We start from the raw sequence: 16,505 nt of genomic DNA on the forward strand, positions 1-16,505 counted from the left end.
TCAAAGCTAGAGCTGGATTCCAAGGGTGGCCCCAAGGGGCACGTTCTGCCCAGCAAGATCTCACTCAGTGCCTGCCAGGCTCCATATCCCACCTGATTTTCTAGAAGGATACAACCTGTTCCCGAGGAACAAAAACCATCAGAAGGGAGGGGCTGTATTTCAAAAATATTCCCACATATCCAAGAGAACATCTGTATTGGAGGAGAAACAACTAAAAGCAATACAGCTGCACGGCTCCTCTAGACAAGGAGAAGATGTGGATGAAGTCTTCAAAAGCAAATTGCAGATCTTTCAAATAAACCTGAGGTTCTACTCATGGAGACACCACCTGGCCTCCAGAAGTTGTGGCACTCCAACATTGGAGATTTTTAAGAAGAGATTGGACAACCATATGTCTCCTTGAGCAGGGCTTTGGACTAGAAGACCTCTAAGATCCCTTCCCGCTCTGTTATTCTGTTAAAGAAGCAAACTATCCCAAGATGGGCCTTCCAGGAAATTCCTGATTTATCTTGCTGATGACTTCCTCCTTTAGACAGGGAAGGAAGACACAGAAGGAGAATCCAACCTTGACTTGACACTAATCAACTGAGAAGACATTGTTGAGGACAGAGAAGTAGCAAGAACTCTGGATGGAAAGGATCACAGGAGGCTGCTGTTCTTGATTTTAAGGGAAACTACAGCAGTCCTCATTCACTGACCAGAGTTATAGTTAGGGCAGTCACAGTGTCCCCATAGTTGTGTGATTGCAGTTTGGGTGCTTGGCAACCAGATGGCTGTAGTATCCCACGGTCACCATTTGCAACAACCTTCACTGGTGGCTTCCAACAAACCAAGTCAATGGGAAAAGTGGCAGGTGGTGGCCAATGGCAGTTAAAGGACTGTGGGGCGCTGTGGCCGCCTGGGATTTGCTTAACAATGGCAACTGCAACAACTGCGGTTGTAAAATGGCAGTAACATGATGTTGCACTACATCGCTTAGCGACAAGAGTCACCGTTTACCATAAGTAAGTGAGGACTATCTGTTTAGTCCAGCATATTTAAATACGTATTTTGGAATTCAAGACAGGGGATTTAAGCACAGTAATAGAAAATAAGCTAATTTATTTATTTATTTACTTATTTATTTTTCATATTTGTATACCGCCCTACTCCCGAAGGACTCAGGGCGGTGAACAGCCATAATAAATACAAATACATATAGAACTATTAAGATTTAATATTAATGGGGAAAGGAGCTCACACAATTGTGAGCAATTCCAACAACAAGGCAGAAAATGCCAGAAAATGCAACCCATTACCCAACAAGGCTTTCCCTGAGATTGGAGACGGCTGGGATGGTCCCATTCAACAAGCCTTCCCACCCCAAGCGCGAGGGTGGGCTCTCCATCTCAACAACTCCTCTTGATTCCCTGGGAGTCCCATTTCCTCCAGGACATTCCCAGGAACACTTCTGCATTCCACGCAGACCCCAGAGACATTTTCACAAACCAAACGTGGCCATGGGATGCAGTCCAGCAGTTTCTTTGCCAGCTCCAGAGAAAGTGACAGGGAGCATCTTAAATAAGCATCTTGTTTTCTGGAAAATGGATTTTTCATGACAGGCAAGACCTTTGGTGAGGCAACACACAGAATACCTCCAGTTCCAGCTATGTCCCTGCCCCCAACTTTTGGCAATGCTTTGCTACAAATTGGTGCCTATCAGGTTTCTGCTGCCCCATCCTCAAGATGAGGCATACTCGATTCTTCAAGAGTTTGCCCAAAGTATAGAGGCCACTGGCCAAGGAGCCATCTCCATCCCTGCACCTAGCCACCAACTTCTCCCGCCCTGCTGAGGCCGCAGCCCAGGAATCACCCCACAAGTTCAGTCTCGGTTCTATCACGCTGGCTGTGGATTGTGATCCCTTCAAGTGGTTTTGCTGGAGCTTCACTCTGGGCAGACAAAGGACCTGCCCCACACTTACGGCCCTGAGAAGCCAGCAGGTTCTTCATATCCCAAGCCTCCGGTTTTGGAGAGAGGGCAGATCAGGGCAACCAAGTCTCTGCTGCTATTTTTAATCGAAGTACATAAAACAAACCCCCAAAATGCCTGGCTTCTCTTAAAGCCTATGAATATGCATTTAAGCTTCACGCGCTCTGAATTTGGGAAGGAGCAATGACACCTCTTGACTACAAAGAGAAAGTCTTGTCTGCTTCATCAGAAACCTGGCTTTTCACTCAAGCAGGCTATTTTCAAGGACTCTCCTGAACTTGGATTCAGCGTGCTATAAATGTAGTTGGTTCTTTTGAAAACCTACAATTGTATTTGGCACTGGTGTGTAAGACCAATTATAAGGGGAGGAAAAGTCAGGGCAACTCTGACCTCAAAAACAGCTAACAAAAAATATGAGGAAAAAAAAAAAGCCAGATACATCAGAACTACTTGTTTCATGCTCACTGCACACAGCCCTTTGGGCTCTGTAAAAAGGTGACCCCGGAGGATTCTGGGAAAGGCAGCTTTGTGAGAATTGCAAGAACCTTGCCAAGGTCAACTGGCTTGCCAAAGGGAAGGGCTTGGCCAACTCTGCCTGCCGGGCATTTGGATGGCACCTGCTATGCTGTACATGTGAAGGAGCCCTCTTGCTAAGCAAGGGAGACAGATGGAGAGGGGAGCCCAGGTACTTCCTGGAAGAGAGGCTGTAGGAGGAGCGCCACGTTAGTCTACAGTGGCAAAACCTCAGAAATCTGGTAGCACCTTTTCCAGGAAGAATGAAAATGAATATTAATAATGTATTCTGCTTCATAAAAATCTGAAAATCCCATTTGACTTTCTCTGCAGTGCAAAGAAAAGGAGAAAAGGGACGAAAGCAGAAAAACCAGATCAGCTCTTGGGTCAATCTGGAAAAAAGCCTCCTCAAACGCCATGGAGCATCTGTCAGGAAGGTCCCTGCCTCTGGGGCTTGAGCTGCTGCCTTGGGGGACTCCCTCTCCCACCCTCCAGACCCCCAAGTGGATCTGCTTGACTCAGAGCTAGAATCCCCAGGACACCTTGCCTTTCAGATGTAAAGGTGCAACTTGAGACACTGAGAAGCTGGCAATGCTTCATTTCTTATTGGGGGGGGTGAGAGAGAGAGAAAGAGAGAGAGGGAGGGAGAGGGAGAGATTTTAAAAAGTCAAAAGCTTGGGCGAGAGAGCTGGAAAAGAAGACAAATGGAAACACCTGAATCTCCAGGTCCACCTCAAGCATGAAATTGCTCATCTTCTAGCAAAAATTCACACCGTGTCCTTAACGCTTGACCTCTGTCCGGAGGGCTGGAAAGGGGCCAATGTTATATCATTATTATTTTTTTTTGGAAAAGAGATCCACAGAAAATGAAGCTGTTATGGTTAAAGCTTTAAAAATTCAAGCATATGAAAGTCAGTTTGGTACCGTGGTTAAGGCATCAAGCTAGAAACCAGGAGATGATGAGTTCTAGTCTCGCCTTGGGTACTAAGCCACCTGGATGACTTTGGGCCAACCACTCTCTCTCAGCCCTAGGAAATAGGCAATAGCAAACTACTTCTGAAAAACTTTGGCAAGAAAACTGCAGGGACTTGTCCAGGCAGTGGCCAGAAGTCAAGACTGACTCAGAGCCCCCACCACCCCTCACTCCCACTTGGAAGGAAGCATTGCAAATGAGAAAGAATCAACATCTTTGCCGGAAACTTCAGTTATGTCTTGCTAATCTCTTCCAATTACACGGGTACACAGTTGCAGGCAATCTGAAGACTTAGTTAATTTGTATTTTTTGAAAGACTCCTGGCAACCTTTCTTAAGAGCTCCTGAGTAGACTTAAAGACCATATGGGGTAGGAGGCCGTCTTAAAAAACAGCAATGGATTAAAGCACTGAATACAGGTAATAAGTATTTTTGCAAGAGGTATGCAGAAAAGTAATGTTCCCATAGGAGCCACATTTTTTGAAGGTTCATAATGTGAAATATTTAAAGGGCTTTAATCATTTTTTCATCATGTGGAGTTGAGCAGGGAAGCTGATGACACCAAATTATTGAGGAATAAAATCCACCTTTCCTATCTGTCCTGGTGAATTTGTAACCAGTGAGAATTATCCGAAAAGAGGAAGTGAGGCGGAAAGGAAGGTGGAGACCCAGTTTGTACAAGGGCACATTCCAGGATGGGGTGTTAGGAAAGAGACTGGAGCACCGAGCAGAGCTGTGGTCTCTTCAGACAAGTGGCCAAGGCAGGTAAGAACCAGGAGGGACAATCCCCAGGAGCGCTTCTGCATGGAACGAGGCCGTCATGCCGTCTGTTTATGGAACTATTCAAGAGCAAGTGGATGGGGGGGGGGGGGTGTCTCCTGCCTTTTCAGAAACCAGCACAGCAGGCTGGAGACGGGGGAGCCAAGCAGCTACAGGGAAGCCCCAATCCTTGGGAGGCATGAATCCTGTATCGTGGAAAACGCCAACCACCCCAGGGGCTGCTTTACACTTCAGCTGCTGTTTCTAGCAAGAAGATCACGGAAGGAAGGGAGCAGACTTCCTACAACGTATTAAATGAAGCTGCCAATTGGTCCAGCATGTTTACAGACCCTAATGTATTTGGTGGGCAGTCGGCCCTTCAGATACCATAAGCTCCATTTGGGGTCACGCAGGACCTTAGTGAACCACCCGTTAATTCCTCAGGATTTGCAGCACACATGTGCTCTACCGTCACGGACTGAGAAGCCACCAACTGGGGCAGATGGGAGAAGTGTGTCCTTGCATCACCTGCCATGTTTGGCCTGCAAAATGAAAGGGTAAAGCCAGAGAAAGGGTCAGCCTCGGTCAGGAAGATGATGGGCCCCATCTCTTGAGCAAGGCTTGTAAGTGACTTAGATCCATGGAGGGGACCCTGCTCTGACAGCAGCGACTCTGATGCTTAACACCTGAAAGCCACATCCAACCTGCAGCAACTTTTCTTTGGACGTCTGCCAGTTTGCACTCAATTCTAAATGCTGAATGTTCTATTCTCACTCTTTCATATCTTTCCTACCTAAAATCTGACAAATTATTATTATTTTTTACTGAATATGTAACTAAAACAAAAATTGCTATGGGAACTATCTGGGTGCTGTAAAATCATCATCAGACATTTCTGGACAGGAAGAAGAAGATTAGAGCAGGAACGGTAAACCAGGATAGAAAAGTTGAGAAGGAAAACTGGGCTATCTTGGTTTTACCTGATGAACGCTGGCAATCTCTCTTTAGAGATGCAAAAGAGCTGGGCCATCATATCTTATGGGCTGCAATGCCGTCTGTTAATACAAAGGCTGGCGAGAGGCTTACCTTCTCTGACCTCGGTGGGGAAAAGGCCCTTCTGGCCAGCCACGCAGAGACTGAAGGGATGTGGGGAGCCAAGGTCATCCTTGACTTCTGCCTGCCTGCCTCCCTTGACAAGCTCTCGCAAAGCACCAGCCAGGCAGCCTTCTCAGCTCGGTGACTAAGACGCCTTACATAAGAGAGCAAGGAAGGAGCTCTTGCGGCATTTATAATGGATGCCCTGTGCACTTAAAGGTATTTCTGCTAAAGCCCAGCCCAGGGCAAAAGCCTCTTTCGGCTGAAGTCACAATGCCTCTTCAGCTTAGGTTTTGGGGCCTGCTGCGTTTGCCCCCAGGACACGTGCTTTTGACTCACAGGCCGCCTGGGTTTGGCCAAGACTTTTCAGAACTTCACACAAATTACACACGACAGATTCTCTCTCTCCATCCTGGGAGAAAGGAGGGCCATGACTTTGACATAAGGGGCTCTTGTAGGTTCTTTGGTGGAAGCATCGGCCAGCCAGCACACAGTACTCTTTCTCTCTCTCTCTCTCTCTCCCTCCCTCCCTCTCTCTCCATCGGGGTCCTCCAAGAGTCTCATTAAGGAGTAAGCCGGGTTGAAGCTGCTCCTCAAGGAAGTCCCTCTGGGCCTACAGAGACGGGTGTCCTTCATATGCTGAGCTCCTTAATGGAGAGCCCAATTCTGGGACCTGGGAAAGAGCCTGGCTTCTGTCTCCGGGTAAGTGACAGCTCATGCCACCCCAGGGCTGAGGAATGACATTCCTCAGGGCCTGTGCATCCTGCCATCAGGGCCTGTGACATTTGCATCTTGCCATCAGGGCTTGTGACACGACTGACAGCCCAGAAGGACAGGTGTCCCTCTGCAGCGGAGAAGAGCAGGGGAAGAGACGTGACACCGTCTGCTTCGTCCTGGCTGGGAGGCAGTGCACAGCCCCTCAGGAAACGGGGAGAGCAGGCCAAGCACAGAGGGCAGCCAATTCCTCCTCTGCAACGCCCCATTCAACATTCAGAAGCTGGCTTTGAGAATGTACAAATGATCCTCTTACCCAGAGAGTGATCCCAGCCCCCCACTCAGCTAGAGAGACTCCTAGGAGGGAGCTTCCCATGCGAGTAGCTAAAACACGAGCAGCTCTGACAACAGAGGAAAAAGAAAGCAGTGGGGGTACGAGGGAACCCCGACACACCGGTGTTGCTGTCCAGAGCCATTTAGTGCTGGCCCACCTGAAAACCATCACAAATCCGCTGTTAAGACTCCCTGCAATTTGCCTACCGAGCAAATAGAACGGCAGATGATGCTGTTAATACGGCTCTGCACTACATCCTACAACATCTTGAATCTCCAAAGGCCAATGCAAGGGTCCTCTTTGTAGACTTCAGCTCAGCATTCAATACCACCATTCCAGATATTCTTCTAATTAAACTGATTCAGCTAGCCGTGCCTGACCACCCTTGTAAGTGGATCATAAGCTCTCTATCAGACAGGAAGCAGCAGGTGAAGCTAGGCAAAATCATATCAGAGAGAATTAGCATGGAGGCCCCCAGGGCTGTGTGGTCTCTCTACTTCTCTCTCTATACCAATGATTACATCTCAAAGGATCCCTCTGTTAAAATCCTGAAATTTGCAGATGATACAATAGTGATTGGTCTCATTCGAGACAACAACAAATCTGCTTTGAGACGGGAGCTTGAACTAGCTAGCCTTGTGGTACGGCCAGAACACACTCAAAACCGTAGAAATTGTGATAGATTTTAGGAGAAACCCTCCTATACTACCACCTCTTACAATACTAGACAACACAGTATCACAGTAGAGTCCTTCAAGTTTCTAGGTTCTATCATATCTCAAGACTTAAAATGGACACCATCATCAAAAACGTCATCAAAAAAACAGAACAAAGAATGTTCTTCCTGCGCCAACTCAGAAAGCTCAGACTGCCCAAGGAGCTGCGGATCCAGTTCTACAGAGGAATTGTTGAGTCTGTCATCTGCACCTCCATAACTGTCTGGTTTGGCTCTGCAACCCAACAAGACAGACAGAGACTTCAGAGGATCATTAGAACTGCAGAAAAAACAATGGCTACCAGCCTGCCTTCCACTGAGGACCTGTATACTGCACGAGTCAAAAAGGGGGCTGTGAAAGTATCTACAGACCCCTCACATCCTTGACATAAACTGTTTCAACTTCTACTCTCAAGACGCTATAAGGCAGTGCATGCCAGAACAACTAGACACAAGGACAGTTTTTCCCACCATGCCATCCCTCTGCTAAACAACTAATTTCCCCAACTCTGTCAAACTATCTAGTAAGACTGTATTACTATTCTTCTCATCTTTCCTATTACCTATCTCCTTATCTTCTTATGATTATAACTGTGGCTTGTATCTTACAATTTATATTGTTTTATTTATTAGGATACTTCCTAGTATGATTTAGGTTGTTTGCTTATTTAGTATCCTGACCATCACTAAGTGTTGTATCTTATGACTTATGATGTATTTTTATGATGATTATGATGATTTATCACTTGTTGCATGTACCGAGAGCTTATGCACCGGAGATCGTGAACGTATCGAGGAAGGAAGGGAGGGAGGGAGGGAGGGAGGGAAGGAAATTTAGCTCAAATCCTCCCAATTGTGATGGCTAAACCAGATGACTTTGTATGACACCCTGACACACATTACAAGGCAAACTAAATATAAGCCAGTTCTGGAGAAGCCAAGAGCCTTGATGAAACCCCATAGAAAGCATGCCCATAATATTAGGCAGGGAAGTGATGCCAGATGCGATCAATCCATTTGCCCAAGAGCCGGCCTGGGAAAACCTGGCATTTCTCTTGGCAAAAAGCTACCAGAAGGCCCCGAGGCAGCTGGCAATTCCCATCGCTCTGCAAAGGGTGCAGGGTAAACCACTGATGGAAACGCAGGCCAGCCCCTCCCTCTGGCTCAGAGCCTCCCATTCAGCAGAGCACTTCCTATTTCTTCCTTCCTTTCACTTCTGCAAGTTAGACGTCACTCTCCTTAAGGACAAACGAAACAACCGCCAGACTTTTCCAGGAAATCAGAAGATGGAATTACGTTTTCCAGTTGGAGCTCAGATTCAAACAAGCTATGTTAGGAGCTGATACAGAGGAATTTTAAACTTCTACATTTAATGCAGAGGGAAGTCCTCAACTTATGACCAGTTGGTACCAGCATCTCCATTGTTAAGATGGTTATTAAGTGAATTGCACCTGATTTCATAACCTTTTTTGGCTTGGTTAAGCAAATCACTGGATTTTTTAAGCAAATCAGGCTTCCCCCATTGACTTTGCCTGTCAGGGGCTGGTTGGGAGGGGAGCAAATGGGGGGGGGTGTCACATGACCCCAGGACGCTGCAGCCATCAAAAATTCATGCTATTTGTCGAGCACCTGAATTCTGATCATGTGACTGCGGGTTGCTACAACAATCCCAAGTGTTGTAAGTTACTTTTCTTAGTGCCGTTATAACTTCAAGCGATTGTTAAATGAATGGTTGTAAGTCAAGGACTACCTGTACTTAAGAAGCGTGTGCGCGATAAAGAGGAATTTCAGCCAAAAATAAATGGGGAAACTCAAGAAACTGGCTGGCTGGAGGTGACGAGATCCTGAAAAAGTGATGAAAGGCCCTGAAGCAGCCTGTGGATGTTGCTATCAATTAGAGTTAATTACATTTCCTTTTGTTCTTTCCTTATCTCAACCGTTTAATTTGTAAAGTTTTTGGGCTTATTATTTTGTACTCTATTTCTTTCTTCGTAGAATGGTGTTCCCCAGAAAAGATCAAAACAGGACGGGCAGAGCTGTGTGCTTGCAGGTAAGGCTACCTCCCACTCAACAAGAGGCAGTGTCTGGCTGACCTGGTCTGGACTGGGACGCTAAGCAGGGCTGGGCATGGTTAGTTTTGGATGGTGCTGGAGTCAAGGAAAGCAGCTGCCATTGTGCCAAGAGAAGGGCACGGCCATCTCAGGAGATCCTTCCTGAGATACTGGGCTTGAGGCAAGGCGGCCAGTCTCAGGGCATGGGGCCAGCTGGTCTCTGGAGAGCATCCTGGCTCTCCACTTCTGAGACTTCAGCGGGAATTACTTGGATGAATATTTTACACTACCTTTTCTTATTTTTAACAAAACAGACAAAATGATTCCCTGGCTATGTTCTCCTGTGGAAGAACAGAATGTCTCCTCTTAAAGAAGCATCATGCCCACTGGCTCCTTACACTTATTTATTTATTTATTTATTAAATTTTTATACCGCCCTTCTCCTGAAGGACTCAGGACGGTGAACAGCCAAGGTTAAAATACATACAGTATGAAAATTTAAAATAATTTTAAAAATAATTAAATCAATTTGGCTTCCCAATTTTAAAACCCCTTACCTATAAAATTAATCCATTAAAATCTTAAGACAGCCTGGCTCGCTGAAACAAGAAAGTCTTCAGAGCCCGGCGGAAAGTACAGAGGTCCGTGATCAATCGTATCCCTGGGGGTAGCTTGTTCCAGAGGGTGGGTGCCCCCACAGAGAAGGCTCTCCCCCTGGGAGTCGCCAGTCGACATTGCTTGACCGACGGCACCCTGAGGAGACCCTCTCTGTGGGAGCATGTTGGCCGGTGGGAGGTTATCGGTGGCAGAAGGTGGTCTCGTAGATACCCAGGCCCTCAGCCACTTATCTTGTCTGTAGTGTGCTAAGAAGGCAACAACAACAACAGGTAAACAAGCCTAACAAGATGGTGACCACAACCGCATGAACATGATGGAAAGTCAGCCTTGGGCGAGATGGGTGGCTATAGAAATATGACTAATAACAAATACAATGAAGTATTGCCTTCAAACCTACCTATCCCTCACTGCCTACTTTCAAAAGCTAAACCTTAGCATCCAATAGCTGAGCAGTTTGTCCCATTAATGAGCAAGAATCACTTCCTTTGACTGTTTTCCCAACCTCAGGAACTTTAAGAAGTGTCGACTCCACCTCCCAGAATTCCTCAACTAGCATAGCTGGCTGAAGAATTCTGGGAGTTACAGTTCACCCACCTTAAAGTTCCCAAGGTTGGGAAACACAGCTGTGGTTGAGTACTCAACATGTCTTTGGATTTCTGGCTGTTGCTGCTCAGGACACTACTAGAGCAGAAATTCAGGCCAACGACGATGCCTCCCGTACAAAGGGCATATCATCCAGGAGGCCTATAATGAGGAGTCAGGCTTCTTTGCCCCCTTGGCCTCATTCTCTACACCAAAGCCCAGCTGGTGAACTGGGCACCCAACAGGCTCAAGTGGGAAGACATTCTTGAGGCTAAACAGCGCCAAATGCAGACAGAACTTGGCATCAACTTTCTCTGGAGAACAGCAGCCCTTCGAGTCTGAGCCGGCTGCCTCAGTCGCTCATTGTGAAATAATGACTTGACTGACCAGCTCCTTTGCAAAGAATGCAGAAAAGCAGATTGACATCAGCTTCCTGACCAAGAAGCTCTCCACAAAGCCTGATGAGGGCTCTGCTGCCAAGAGGCTGATTCCTCCCCACCCTTACCAAGACTCCTGCTAGGCTGACTCACCTTGAACTGCTTGACAACTGGAATGACTCCATGCTTCCCAGGGACACTTACAGATGTTGCAGATTTGCCATGGGCTGGCATCCATCAATAACCCAATGCTCCCCTGAGACAGCAGGTGTGGACCATGGGGCTTGGGGAATCAACAACATCCATCCGCTCCTTCAGCAGTGGGACATTCAGTGTCTGGTACAAACATTTACAATCTAGGCAGGAGATGCAAATCTTGGTAAGGCAAGATAGTACATAAATAGGGTCACTTGAACAGATTTGATCTGTAGGATGGGGAGACAAAGAGTTTTATGGCAAAGAGAAAAAATATAGTTCACACCTGCAGAATTTGTGGCTGCCAAAAGTGGCCAAGCCCTTTGTTTCTTCTTTTTTATCCCACGGAAGCCCACGGCTAAACCAACCCTCAAAAGAAGAACAGGAGTCCCAGCATGTAGATAAACGGAGCTAAGCCTCTGAAGAACCAGTGGCTTTTCTTTCTCCAGAGCTACAAAGGGAGAAAACTTTGGGGTTTCTCAGCAATCCAGATTTTAAAGGGGAAAACGGATTGCAAAACCAAGGAACGAGGTAGGATTACTGTGGTTTTTATCATACCACATCCAGATTTGCTAATGTTGTGGATTGTTTTGTTGAATCTGTTCAGAGATTCCTCTTTCTGCATTCCTCTTGTGAAGACTTCTGAACCATTTTGCCTGTCAGTAGCTAGATAAAGAAAGCTTGGAAGGCCCCGCTTGAATTTGTCCCCCTCATCTCCTGGCTGGGCAACAATTTCAGGTCTTGGAGAAATTCCTCTCCAGCTTCACAGCACACTTGAAGCCACCGTGTGATTTGCATGCCTTTGGCCTAGCACATTTTGGGGGGTTGCAGCTACTACTGTTTTTAAAGCATAAATGCTAAAGCATTGTGACATTACACAAATCCAGCCAACTGTGGCTTATTAACTAAACTGTGATTAAGCAAACTGATGTGGGAAGCCAGAGACTGCTCTTTTTTGGGCACCGTGATTGGATTTACTTTTAGCCTATGCTTCTGTCTACACAAGTTATTTAAAACTGAACAACTGAGAAGTGAACCAAACCATTAAAAAGTAAAGAGTTACAACCGAACAGAAGCATTAAAAAAGAGAAAATTATAGCTCACCATAAAAACAAAATCATGAACAGCAGCAACAAGCACCAAACGTTAAAGGTCAGGGCACCAAAAGGCAAAATGAAAACCATGGGCACAGCCAAGGATCCCAAGCTATGGTTTCTCGCAGCTGCCTGCACAGTTGGGGCGATGAGCACCTTGTGCTTTTCAAGAACCAGGCAAAGTTTCGGGTTCAGAGAGATCCCTCACCCACAATCTGCCCCCTGGGCAACCCTGTCTGTCTCCGTTGGCCAGATTCAAAAAGCAGTTCAGCCTCTCTCCAAAGGACGCCAGAACAGAAGATGCTTCAGCCAGGCAGGGATAACGCCAAATATTTTCACTAAGACTGAAGAAGAGATAAGCACGAAAGTGGGCTCTCCTGTGGCTACAAATAAGGAAGAGATTAGGTGTTTCTGACCTCGTTTTTCCCTCCATCTTTGCCCTTCAGAGCAGAAGGCGGCTGGCACCATTGAGAGAAAATGCCGCCCTCCATAAAAGCATTTCAAAACCAAACATGACAATAATGCAAATTGTCAAAACGCAACTAATGGAGCAGAGGAGGAGGAAGAACGGAGGGATGCCAGGCAAAGGCTGCCAACCCAAAACGCTGCCCAGAAGAGGGGCAGAGGGGAAAACCGGCAACAGCCAGAGCTCCAGCAACCACCTGCAGCAGAGCGGCCTGGCTTTGCTGAAAATACCCACACGCTCTGCCTGTCCAGGAAGATGGCAGCCGGGCTCTCTCCCAGGCCAGGCGGGGATGGGGGTGGGAAGAGGGGATTGCCACAATACTGAAAGCGACAACTGGCAAGCCTGAAGCAAGGCAGCGGATGCAAATGGTGTGTGTGTGTGCCCACCCAAACAAGGAGCGTTTGGGCCCCTCGGAGGCTGCTGCTCCAGCCCAGTCCAACCGAAAGAAACAAGGGAGGGGAGGCTGCAGAGGGAACGGCCAACTGTACCCCTTGAGACATGGGGCAGGGATGGGGTTAGAAAGGTAGGATTTTTGTAACCCAAAGCTGGGCAAGCATTTCTCTCCCCCTCAAGCCTTTACACCAACCCTTTCTACACCAGCACCTGAAATGGTCCAAACTGCACCAAAATCTCCTTCTCGGGCACCAGCCAAACGTTCCTTCCTTCCCTTCCTACCGAAATTGCTGAGGCTTCTCCTGGGTGGCTAGATCTGAAATTCAGCACCAGCACAAAGCTCCAGCAGCCCCGATCAACAGAGAAGCCTGAAAATGGGGCACCTTTCAAAAGAGGCAATTCAGGCATGTATTTCAAGGAAGAGACCAAAAGGATACAGGAGATGCCACGATGCAGCCAGGTTAGAGAAGGCTGAATTTCACACTCTCACTGCCTCCTCACACAGCCTTGTTTTGCGGGGAGCAGATCCAGAGACAACGGCAAAACCGTTAAGCGCCCCTAGACGAAGGATTCTCCCTTCCTGGAAAGACACTGGCCCAAATTTAGGGGAGAGCAACCCAAAGAATGCCCTTCCCTTCATGCCCATCGCTGGCTTGGCATTCAAGGATTCTCTCAGCAGCTGAGGCTACAGATTGTTCAGGTGCTGCACAAACTCTCAACTTACATAACCAGAATAAATGGTGCATGCCAGCCACATGAAGCCATGGTTAACACGAGGCAATGAGACACTCAGCCTCCTTCTCCTCTGACCATTAGGATCAACCCTCCTCAAAGACATGTTTGTGCCCCGTTTCTCTACAGAGGCGCGCCCCAGAAGAGGAGGGCTGCTGGTTCCAGTCAGGAGACTCACAAAAAGTGCAACATGGGCTGTATTGACACAACATGTTTCAGTGGCTCAATGGGAGGCCCGGTGGCTACACTCCCACGTGCTCAGCGTGGCTAATTTTAGTCCTGTGCAATTTGGTGTGAAGCGCCTCCTTGCCCGGCTGAGGGTTCGGCATATGGCGTTCATTCAGGAACCAAGCTAAACAAGTTATGGGAACCCGGCTATGGGGACACAATCCCTCCTGGGCCCTGTGAGAGCGCGCACACACAGCTGTGCCAACCTTCACCTAGATAGCAGACAGAAAGGGTGAAGACAAACCCTTGTGGCAGTCGGTCATATTTCAGTGATCTCACGCAAGAGCAAGGACTTGTGGACCTCCTTGATCCTTTCAACTGTGGAACCTGCCTGCCTCCCTCTCCCCAGGTTCCCTGCTCCAAAACAAGCTTTCTGCCAGCTCAGGGCTTGGTGTCCACTGCCCCCCCCACACACATCTCCTGCCAATGATACAAGTCTGACTGGCACAGTTGGCTTGTTCACGGGGTGGGCCAAACGGCGACTCTCACCGAGGCACCACAAGAGCCCAGTCTTCGTGGCCGACAGGCCAGAGGCTGCCTGTTGCCTGCTAGAGACCCACTGCCAGGGCAGCAGCAAGCGAGGTCTGAAATGCCGGCAGAAGAGGAGCCCGTTGACCCCTCCAACTCAGGGGACAGAAGTGGCCACCTCCAGAAAGTGGAAAACCAAACCCAGTGGCTGGTTTCACAACAGGCTTACTCATAATAAATTTGGCCACAGTTTAGGGAAATAATCCAACAGGAATACACAGGCCAATTTTGCAGGGCATTCTGTCCTAAAATGGCATTGCCCAGTGGTGGTTCAGACCCTGTCTCTGCATGGCACCCAAAGCCAGCAACCCAACTAGCCTGGCATGTCAAACCTATCTGGGTGTTCTTTACATAGACCCACATCACCCAAACGTGGGGAAATTCAATTTGAGAACAATTATCTTACCCACCGATAAATCCATAACCACCAAGAAAGGCAGTTTCAAAGAATCATCACATTCAACAGGAGAGGAACAAAATGCACACAAACAGGCAGGGAAATTGTTAGAAAGCAACTTCCAATTCTATGAGAACCTGGATGCTTTCCCACAGAGGCTGGGTTCCCACAGCTTGTTTACCCCATTGACCCAATCTGGGAGTTTGCCTGGCATACGGAAGAATGATAAATTAGCCGCAGCGGCTACGGCCGGGTCAAAAAAGCTCATCGAGATTAAAACTGAGGAAGGTTAACTTAGAATGGGGATGCAGTCAAATTGGTTCAAATGCTGAGCCACCACGGACAGGATGAATCCTGAATCCTCTGCCACAATTCTCACATCCAGAGCAACCGCGTGATAAGTTTGGCACGTCGCGTGTGAAGGAAACGCGGCCGTCCCGTCCCTCATTCCCAACTGAGTCCACCGAAGCCGTCGCCCTCCGTCCCGCAGCTCAGCCCAGGGAGGGCCCGGGAGACTCGGGGTCAGGGAGGACAGCTGAGCCCCGCCGACCGTCCGCCCAGCGCCCCCAAAGCGGCTCCTCTGGGAAGGGGGGTGGGGGGTGGGGGGGGTGTCGCGCTGCCAGGCAGAAAGGCCGCCCCGCGGGACGCCAGGTGGGGCTGGGGGCGCCGAGGGCCCTGACGCCGCCCTAGGCCCCCCGGCAGCGCCGCTGACCCCCGCCCGGCCACACGACTTCCGGCCGGGCCGGGCCGACCCTCCGGGGCTGGCGGCGGCGGCGGCGCTGGGGGGACCGGCGGGCGCTGCTCACCTGCGGGCCTCCTGCTCCTCCTGACGGCTCGGCTCTCCTCGGCTCCGCTGCCTTCCGCGCTGGCTGCTCCGAGGCCGCCGCGGCCACTCAGCCCCTCCGGCAGCCAGCAGGGCGAGCCAGGCGGCCGAGGAAGCGGGGCAGCTGCGCCGGGGACCAATCGCCGCGCCGGGGAGGGAGGGAGGGGGGGAGGGGGCGGCCGCCGCCTCCGCCTCGCCCGTATCCCTCCGCCCGCACCGGCCCAGGCGGGGCGGCCGAGCCCGGAGGAGCGCCCGGGGGGGGGGCGGAAGAACCGGCGAGGGTGGCAGGCCTGAGCCCCGACCTCTCCCGGGGATGCCCGCCCGACACCCGCTTCCCTCGCCGGCCCCGGGCTACCGCTCCGGCGGGGCAGCCGCGTGAGAGCCCGGGAGGGAGGGAGGGAGGGAGGGGGGGAGGACCCCCAGGCGGCCCTCGGGGCTCGGGAGGCGAGCTGGAAGCCACGGGGGGCCGGCGGGACCCCCAAACTCCAGCCTGAACCGGCGGCGCTCACATTCTATCGGGCCGGCGCCGCTTTCTGGGGCGAGGCGGGGCGGCCGCGATGGCGCGACACGTGTGCGGGAAGCGGGTCGTGGGGAGGCAGCCGGGCCGGGGACTACATTGCACGCGCGGCGGAGGGAGACGGTGTTTACGAGCGGAGGGCGGCGGTGAAGCCTCCGCGGGAGGAGGGCGAGTCCAGCCGGGCCTTCGGCGGCGGAGGAGGCCCCGCTCTGCCCCCTCGCGGCCGGCCGACGGCCGTGCGTGGCCCCGCCCCGCGGCATTGACGCCACGCGTGCGTCACCGACTCCGGCGCGACCAGACGGCGCGCGCGACTTACGCCCCCTCGCGGGAGACGGCGGCCCCGCCCTCCCGGCTCCTCCCCTTCGGGACGCGGCTGCGCGATGCCCGCCAGACGAGCGGTGGGGGGGGGAGGGCGGTGCATCTAGCGCAGTGT

General features: G+C 50.2%; 1 protein-coding gene across 5 annotated transcripts in view; it reads right to left on the reverse strand.

The window, feature by feature from the left end:
• MEF2D (myocyte enhancer factor 2D) overlaps positions 1–15,667 on the reverse strand; it is a 93,498-nt gene extending 77,831 nt beyond the window's left edge. For all 5 annotated transcript variants that reach the window (XM_070950466.1, XM_070950468.1, XM_070950467.1 and 2 more), the window contains exon 1: positions 15,539–15,667. The gene's annotated coding sequence lies outside the window, so the exon portion shown is untranslated. The remainder of the gene's footprint in view (positions 1–15,538) is intronic.
• Between the last annotated feature and the right edge of the window lie 838 nt (positions 15,668–16,505).

Source organism: Pituophis catenifer, unplaced genomic scaffold (assembly GCF_029215685.1).
Source record: "Pituophis catenifer annectens isolate HBS135680 unplaced genomic scaffold, rPitCat1.0.hap2 SCAF_10, whole genome shotgun sequence".
NCBI lineage: Eukaryota > Metazoa > Chordata > Lepidosauria > Squamata > Colubridae > Pituophis > Pituophis catenifer.